This window comes from Agrilus planipennis, unplaced genomic scaffold, assembly GCF_000699045.2.
Source record: "Agrilus planipennis isolate EAB-ADULT unplaced genomic scaffold, Apla_2.0 scaffold25, whole genome shotgun sequence".
In the NCBI taxonomy this organism is placed as follows: domain Eukaryota; kingdom Metazoa; phylum Arthropoda; class Insecta; order Coleoptera; family Buprestidae; genus Agrilus; species Agrilus planipennis.
The window spans coordinates 1,811,230-1,820,418 of NW_020439112.1; the positions used below are offsets into that span (position 1 = coordinate 1,811,230).

Genomic DNA, 9,189 nt, shown 5'->3' on the forward strand with positions numbered 1-9,189 from the left:
GGACATAGCGGTTGCGGCGGTACCGGCCGGGAGGCCGGTTTGTATTGTCTAATGACAAAAACACTGTGAATGTTGTATATAAAGACATTCTGTAGTATATTTAGTATGTTCAGGGGGTATCTTTTGAAGATTTCCCCTTTTCGATAATAATCTAAACAAAACAAAAATATATTTAGTATCAGCATTGCACCCGTGCGAAGCTGGGACGGGTCACTAGTAAAATATAAAATTCTTTGCTCAAAAACGTATTTAAATGAATGTTAAAAGTAGGTACTTTTTATTTTGTATTTGCATTTTAAATGCAAGTATTCCAAATAAATCACATCTCTGGTCCTAATGCACCATCACAGTAGATACCTACGTATATAAAAAGCGTAAAATTTGTAGACGTTAGATACATATATATATATATACCAAGATATTTTCGGACACCCTGTACATGGATACTGAGGAAGAACAAACAGCAGTAGAGTTGATATTCGGAAAACAACATTTTCCGTAACCGAAGGAAAAACTTTCGAAGTGTACAATGTGTTGGCGTTCACGCAGGCGCATATTCGCTAGAGTTTATCTAATTGGCGTCGAAGCGGACGTCGGTATATTAGCAACGTTCGACGGCGTCGCTCTTAATTCTGCCCCCAAGTCACCAACCACTTTTGCAACCGACGCTGATAACATCTTTCTCTTTGCACCACCAAACGGCCGACGACGGTAAGTCTTATTGTTAAATTGTTTTAATACTTAATATACTGTACATTGATTTTGGATGTTTTGGGTTTAACCCTAATAAATAGTAGTAGAACTGTAAAATATGCGAAAAAGAGAAAAACGCAAATGCGAGAAATAATTTCAAATAATAAATTACGTAACAGCTTAACCAGAATAGGAAAAACTTATCATAGGTTTTTCATTTTTATTATCTAATAACTTTTCTGTCCGAAAATGTTGATGCCTACGAACTACTGAACGAAAAAAAGAAAAATTACTTTTATGTAAGATAGTTTGAGGTGTTTTAAGTCTAATAACTACAATATAAATTGCTTTGTTCAGGTATGTAAGGTATATAATACGGGGTGTTTTGTATCTATACAATAATATTGGATAATATTTGTTCTTAATATATGAATGATGTTTATTGGAAAGGCACCGAGCACCAAATAATTGTTTTGAGTAATTCCTGTTTAATGGTAACGACTCATCAAAGAAATAAATACAAAATTCCTTGACATTTTTGTTAAATAAATGTTAAGACACATAAAACATTAATAACATCAGAACTTATTTAGACAAATTTCACACAGTAAGTGAATTTATAAAAAAGAAAGAAAAATAAAATTAATAAAAAAAATAATGGAAAGTTTATAACTTAACTTGTGGGGCCTTGAAAGTAAAGTCTACATAGGACAAACTGGGAGAAACTCTAAAAAATGTATTTCAGAACATAGGAATAGTTTTGTAAAAAACAAAACAGATCCAACTTGCGCAAATCATGTTATCCAATCAAGTTATAACTGAAATATTTTAGATGTATTATTGTATATAAATAAAAATAAATATAATTAACTTTATTAGAACTTATAGAAACCAACGAATTTTAAAGAAAGGTCTGTTGTTAAATTCAACAATTCTCCTTCTCTTAATCTGTTCTAAAAAATTATGTATCATTACCCAACCCTTATTTTAGTGTAGAATATGGGGTGTTAATTTGAATTAATTTTGTAACCTATAATAAATAGGTACTTCTGCCTGAAGAAGCCTATGTTTGGTAAAACCAAAAGAAACAGACAAAACCAGTTCAATTAAATTGAAGAAGGTTTTCAAAATCATAAGAACGTATAAAGTAACTTATCAAAACCGCCTCCCATCTTATTTGATCTCATCAGTACGCCGTGGGTACTTTCGATAAATCACCAATCAAATATGGAAGATGATCCTTATATTAATGAATTAAAACTAAACATAAATTCTACAGAAGCTTCCATTACGATAAATTAAAAACTCATAAAGGAAGTTTTTTTAAGGTTTACTAACTTCAAACAAACAGACCGACAGAAAAAGTATCCAAACGGCAATTAAGCGAATATGTAGACACGTTTTGTAATTTTTCAATTCATATTCGTAAGATTGCTACCTATTTGAAATGCATGTATCGTAAGTTAAAAAAAACTGTTTTTTAAACTGCGTAGAACTTAAATCAATTATACATTTATTAGCACGTGTTATTATCTATAGGAATGTGGTGAATACATACATCTACGACAGTATGTACGGACGTATACCTTATAGGTGTGTGTGTTGTAGAATGATATGCACCTTAAGCACGCGCAACACAAGATGACATCTTGTTCCTAAACGAGAAAATAATTTCGTCAATACATCCTGAATTCAAAATATAATTAGGAGAAAATTGGTTACATGCTATTTGAATACGCATTTTCATGTAGTAACGCGTGCACTCGGCGGTAGACGGAATTTATTATATACAGAAATAAACTAAAAATTATCATCGTCCTTCGCAGGAAATGTATCAATTTTCAAGGATAATTTAGATTCCTTTTACCTCCTCGCTTTTTTTCAAGTGGGTGGTTAATAAGAAAACAAAAAGAAGCTTTAGGGAAAACGGTTTGTTTTGTAGCAATTTATCAATTTATTATACCCACTTCTCATATTCTTGTATTCTACAATAATAATTAGCAATTAAATTAATTATTTAGCTTTATATAGAATGGAAGCGGTGCTGACAGATCAGTACTGTTTGAAAATAAATAAAAGTAAAACTAAAATACTGGTATGCAAGGGAAGAAAAAGTAGGAAAAGAGTGAATATAAAGATAGGAGACGAAAAAGTGGTTGATTTCAGATACCTAGGAAGTCAGATAAGTCAGGATGGAAGGAGTAGTAGGGATATAAAACAGAGTACAGCGCAGGGTCGTGTCGCCTTTAATGAAAAGAAGTCACTTCTATGCTCGCGAACGGTTAATTAAGAAATATGAAAAAGGTTGTTAAAGGTGTATGTTTGAAGCACGGCGTTGTACGGGTGCGAAACATGGACAATGGACGTGGCGGCAAAGAGAAGGTTAGAAGCGTTCGAAATGTGGTGTTATAGGCGGATGATGAGGATAATGTGGGTGGAAATGGTTAGAAATGAAGAGGTGTTAGAAATAGGAGAACAGAGGACTCTATGGCAGTCAATAAAAAATAGGCGAGATAGGTTGGTAGGACACCTTCTCAGGCATGAAGGTCTAGTTAGAGACATATTAGAGGCAGAAACAGGAGTTAGGAGGGGTAGAGGTAGACCTAGATTAGANACCCGATGGACAGAAACTTTTTTAGATGAATTATTTTATCTTTCGCATTGCAAAATTTAATCATGCTTCAAAAGTTTTTTAATTAAAACATAACTGAAAATACGGGCACGACCAAAGCATGTTTCTGTTACTGTATAACGGATATAAACACATTGGTATGCAATTCTGCACCTTATTACATATACAGAATATTTAGCCATAACAGAAATTTCTTTGTCGACATTTTTTCTTTATGTCCCACGAGCGAAAATGCAATTTGGTGGACGTGTGGCATAGGTAAGCTCTTTTAACTGCGTCTGTTTGAAAATATCACCTGGTTTTCTAAAAGTTCTTCTAAACTAGCCGAAGCCTTACAATGTTTTGAGTAATGCGCAACACACCTAGAAAGCTTCTATTACGTTTATTGGGCTTATATTATTTAGGTATTACTTATTTGAAAATATTACTGAAGGTATTTGTATGAATTTCCCTAATTGTCCAGGCAAATTAGACTGGATAGAAAAGTAGACTAGACCTAATTTTTGCATGTAAATTAGTAAAAAATTACCTACCTACATCATTAACAAACTGCGTATAAGCGTGAGGAATTTTGTTTATATACAATTTAAGATCGCTTTTTCGATATCTTTTTCGTTTTTCTTCTGTAACTTTTTTTCTAATTATTTAATTGAAAATAGTTAAATGAGAACGTTTGTTTAGAATCACTTTTTCGTTAAAGAGGGTGTAATTTTTCTCGATAAATCTTCATTTATTAAAGAAAATTTATCAGTCAGTATGTGTTTTTAAGTAACAATAATTTACTCATATTAATTGTTTTGAAGTTCTGCTAATCATCTTCTTAAAACAATAAACAGTTTTAATTGATTTTACAAAGAACAAAAAGTAATTTGAAAACTAGAGCAGATGGGTTTAGGGAACCATAGTATCATTCGAAATACAATAAAATTCTGTATAAGGCTATGAAATTATATACAGGGTATACCATTTGAAAAAACTGACTTACAATTGTTTGAAGTTAACCAAACCCGCCACTAAATATCTAACACCCTGTATGTAATTAACCCACTTTGAAAACATGGACGGGAAGCTTGAGGGTGTAGTTACCGTTCCTGAGAATATTGTTGCTCCAGCTTTCTACTGTGTATACTTGATATCTTGAAAACGGTAAAGTTTAGAAGTAGAAAAAGATTATAAAAGTCTACCTAAAAATCATAAGTAGAATTCAAAACTGTTATAATATACAGGGTGTTCCATTTAAAATAATGAAGTTGGTGTCAACTTCTGGTATAACCGGAAGTGCTACATAGCTGCCGTTATTTTAATTGAAGAGAGCATACCCACAGCGAGACACCCTGTATATTTGTCCGCTTTAAACAGTTGCATATGCATGATTGCACTTTTACAAGTTTATCGCATAATTAAACTGCCAATTACCCTATGTGCCCAATGAGACACACCACAGTGTTGAATAGTAATTATCTGATTTTACAAAACCAAGTGCACAATGTTCATTATGCAACGGGTATCTGTCTATCATTTGTGAAAATGAATAAAATAATTAATTAGCAACCCGTATGAGTCCGATACAGATCCGTTAACGGGCTGTTAAAACGTAGGACAACGCACATTAAACAGACGTATAAAAAAAAGGTAACATCTGCAGCAGGTCTGGCTATTGTCTACTAAATACACGATGCAATTATACAAATCTAATGCGTGTATTACAGGTACTTTGCAACTGCAACATATAAACAATTATAATCCCAGTTCGTTCACGTAATTGTGTTACCGACTCAAAGAGATTTAAAAAATGATTGACTAAATGTAATTTTTCCGAAAAAAACATGCACAATTGGTGTATTTTAGATGTGTATGTATTAATTAAAATACAATAATTTGTATTTTTATTTAATTCATGATCAATATTAGTAAGGACGGTACAAGGAGAAAATCAAATTTTTATGACAACGTAAAAATTACAATTTTCGATTGTAAATGATGAATTTGCCGTAGAAAAAGTAGAATTTATTAGATAACTTGTAATAATCTCAATTTTGACATGTTTTTTTTTAAAATTATTTCGTTTCTTAATTATTACAATTTAATTTGTAATATCAACTAAAATACCTAGTAAATTTATATCTGCTGGGATTTTATTTTTCCAAATTCGGGTCCAAATTTTAATTTTTATTATTTTCGCTTACAAAGCAACGGGCTAGTGGGATAAATTGTAAATATCGCTTTAATATTTAAGTAAATTTTCCTTTTTCATTTTTTCTATGTACAACTGTAGGGATAGATGTACAGGGGCAAAAGATTAGTATGCTTAGATTCAATTATATAGGGCCAATATTCCAATTACCGACTAATTATAAATTCAATAAAATTATAATGCTTTCTTCATTTTGATAAAATGAAAATGATATAAATATCTATCCTAAACCTTTTTATTGCTTTGTTTCTCCAGTTGCCGAAAATTCCTTGAATTCAAATCAAACAAATCTCAATTTCCAGTACCAATTTGTAATCATGATAATTGTAACTAAAGTATCATGTACCAAGAACATTTTGGCAATATTCTTAATAGACAAATGATGTGTATTTACTACGCCGGAATTTATTAAATTCCAACGTCAGTATATACAATACATTAATTCGTGATCGGAAATTAAAAACAATCGATTTCTGCTATTATTCAAACAATATATCATCATCATTATTATTGTAGCTATTTGCGTGGCATGATACTATCCAATGTAGATGTTTTGAAAGTTTAAATTTTGAAGAAAGAAATTATAAATCGAAATTTTTTTTCTTTATATTTGACGACCTTTTTCGAATTTGTTAGATATTTTTCATATAATTGATATACTTAAGGCTGATTTTATAGAGAATTTATTTTTCTTCAAATGTTTTTTTAAGCATGAATATTGTATATTACTGTAACTCAATCAAATGCAAATCTGGTTAAGTCATTGTTTATGTAAAATTCTGGACGATCATCAATACCTAGATAACTATAAGTACCTCCTGTTGACTTAGTATCTTCATAAATAAAACATTTAAACCCAAATTTTCAAATAAAAGCGTTTAAAAATTTAAAACGCGTTATGCCAGTTAGAGCCAGAAGCGCGTTTTGTTTTTTTTTTTTTTAAATTTCTATAAGGAATTTTTGGGTTTTATTGTATTATTTAGTTCAATTTCACAGAACTCCATTTAATTATTTTCTTGTACTAGATTCAAATTTGCCTTGTAGCGTTAGTAAAAGAAAAAGTCTAAAAACTATGGATAATTAGCTATTAATCTGTCCGAAAATATATTTTGTAAATCTTATTTATTAAGAAAATTAAGTTCAAATTCTCTGTACTCATGAACTAGAAGAGGGAAGGCAGCTACCTCGTTTGCCTCATTAACTAGTCCTTGCAATTTTGTACGAATTCTTAATCAAAATATCCTTGAATCAAGAACATCTAATTATTCGTAATTTATATTTAGAAATTGACATTGGGGTAATTTTGTGGTGGGGTCGAAAGGGTGGAAGCGCATGAGGTGAAAATAAAAAATTGGAAATTTGAAAAAAAAGTAGCACAATCTACCCAACCGCTACTAAACCTAACCTAATGCAGGATAAGTATATTTTTTAAGTAATTTTGTCTGCAGGCCCATAAAAAAATAAGTTTATAAGTAAAAATAAGGAAATTCATGGACAATGCAGAAAATAAAATAAAATTCAAATACAACCTCAAAAAAAAAAAAAAAGTTTGTGTGCGGCATTAACCTACATTATATACGATGTAATCCATATTAATTATACGAAACTAATTTCTACGATTGCGCTAGATATATGGTCTGACTTTTCAATCCAATTTGCTAATTTATTGTGTAAAAATCTGACGTCACGTTAGTGTCATCGTGGACCAAAAAAGAACGAATCTCTTCGCAATTTACACAAACACATTTGTTTGCAATTAAATTGTGCGACTTGGTCGGATTGAAAATGCGATATTAATTACACTTACTTACACGAATCAATAAAGAACTGACAATAGTTATAATTTACCACTTGATGATGCTAAAAATAGACGTTTTTATGACCTTTCTAATGCAGGGCAGTGACGAAAAATCAAACAAAGTATTTTAATGTACTGTTTGACTTTTGTTTTTTTTTTCGTGTCATGGACAACAGTGATATAGGATGAAATCGGTGTCGCAAATCATAAAAAAAGGTCTTTAAACTCAGTCAGTCTAAACTAAAGTTTAACCGTCAGTTTCACTATAAATTTCACTTTCATTTTCTAAATTGATAATTAAGTTTTCTGAAGTTAATTCATTTATACATAAAATACCGCTACGTGTTTTTTTTTTGCATTTTCAGAGCCCGATGTCCGTATTGTTTAGATGTAAAAGAATTAAAAAATGTACCTACTAAGGGCCAATAGGCTAATTCTGTTAAGTTGTACTACATTTCATTTCTACGTTTTCTATTCGTGATAATACAAAATTTTAAATTTATGTAGTTAATAATCTTCCATTAAAAGCCCTGTGACAGACTAGCAGTTAGGATTCACTAAATAATTCTTTAATGTACCCAGTTCTTCCACCAAATTTCAAAATTTTAATTTATTTATAAAAAATACGAATTTCTGTCTGTAATAATTGTAAACACTCATAGCATTCGTTAAAGCAAATTATTTTGACATTTACAATTATTTTCAATTTGAATCATTTCTATTATCTGAAACATTGTTAACATCTTAGCCAACTTTTTACCATCAACTTCTTTGATAGAACTTAGTTTATAACAACATACTATTAACATCTTTAGAGTTCCATCCGTCCGAATGAAAAACGGAACCCTTATAGAATGACTCGTGTGTGTCTGTCTGTCCGTTTTTATAGTGAAAATGTTGAAGTTATTCAACCCGTTGGAGACGCAAAAATATTTTCCAAACGAATTTTGAGAACAAAAATTTATATCCGGTAATAAACTTTTATGATATTTTAGATTCATTTAAATTCAAATTTACTTTTTCTAAACTTTTTATAATTGCTCGGACCTTGTATACGTTCACGAAATAAATTAGAGACGACACAATAGGCGAAATCGTCTTTTTTGCCTCGACACAATTTAATTTATGCATATTCACCATCTTGGTGGTCCCTCCAATAACGAATGATGTTCAATGTAGTCAATGAATCGCAAAGACAGCACGTCTGCATATCAAGCGAGCAATAACAATAGCAAAAAAAAAAGACGAGCTAGTGACGCAACGCGTTAAAATAAATCTCAATCGCGTATCAATTAAATGTCTATGACAGTCCGGGCAACAAGTGGTCGACTGCCCGTCGTCGGTTAGTCACCAATCATCGTCAGGGGCACGCGGTTAATTGATATGTCGAACGCGATTTTGTTACCGACCGAATCGAAGGTGGATCGATGCTATGGTGCATGGATACAATAATTACATGCAAGGAACGGAGTAGTTACAACACTTTTTTGCATTATTGTCTTTGGACACATTTGGACTTACGTACGCGAAACATATACAGGATGTTTCGTAAGCAGTTTCAGATAACTAAATAAATCTCACAAAAAAAAACATAAAAAGAATCTGTAAAGAAGGTGAGAGTATTAGGGGTACAACCAACATAAGGATTTAAGGCGAAAAACTAGGAGTCATATACATGTACTTGTCGACTTTACCAATCAACAGCAGTGATTATGAATATAACGTTTTTTTGTTAAATATAAATAAAAATTAATTATAAAAATTAAAAAGGTAAAAACCTAATTTTCGGGCTCGGGATAGGTCGTTTGTCTTAATTTATATTTCTTATTGAAAATTATACTAAATTAAGAGAGAGGGTGAAGACACTAGTTT

General features: G+C 31.1%; 2 protein-coding genes across 2 annotated transcripts in view; one reads left to right on the forward strand and one right to left on the reverse strand.

Annotated features, from left to right (window-relative positions):
• The window catches only part of LOC108738533 (origin recognition complex subunit 4), a 49,703-nt gene that overhangs the window by 8,705 nt on the left and 31,809 nt on the right, over positions 1 to 9,189 (reverse strand). The gene's annotated exons all lie outside the window — the stretch shown is intronic.
• LOC108738542 (ion transport peptide-like) overlaps positions 640 to 9,189 on the forward strand; it is a 124,197-nt gene continuing 115,647 nt past the window's right edge. The window contains exon 1 of the mRNA XM_018472015.1: positions 640 to 711. The gene's annotated coding sequence lies outside the window, so the exon portion shown is untranslated. The remainder of the gene's footprint in view (positions 712 to 9,189) is intronic.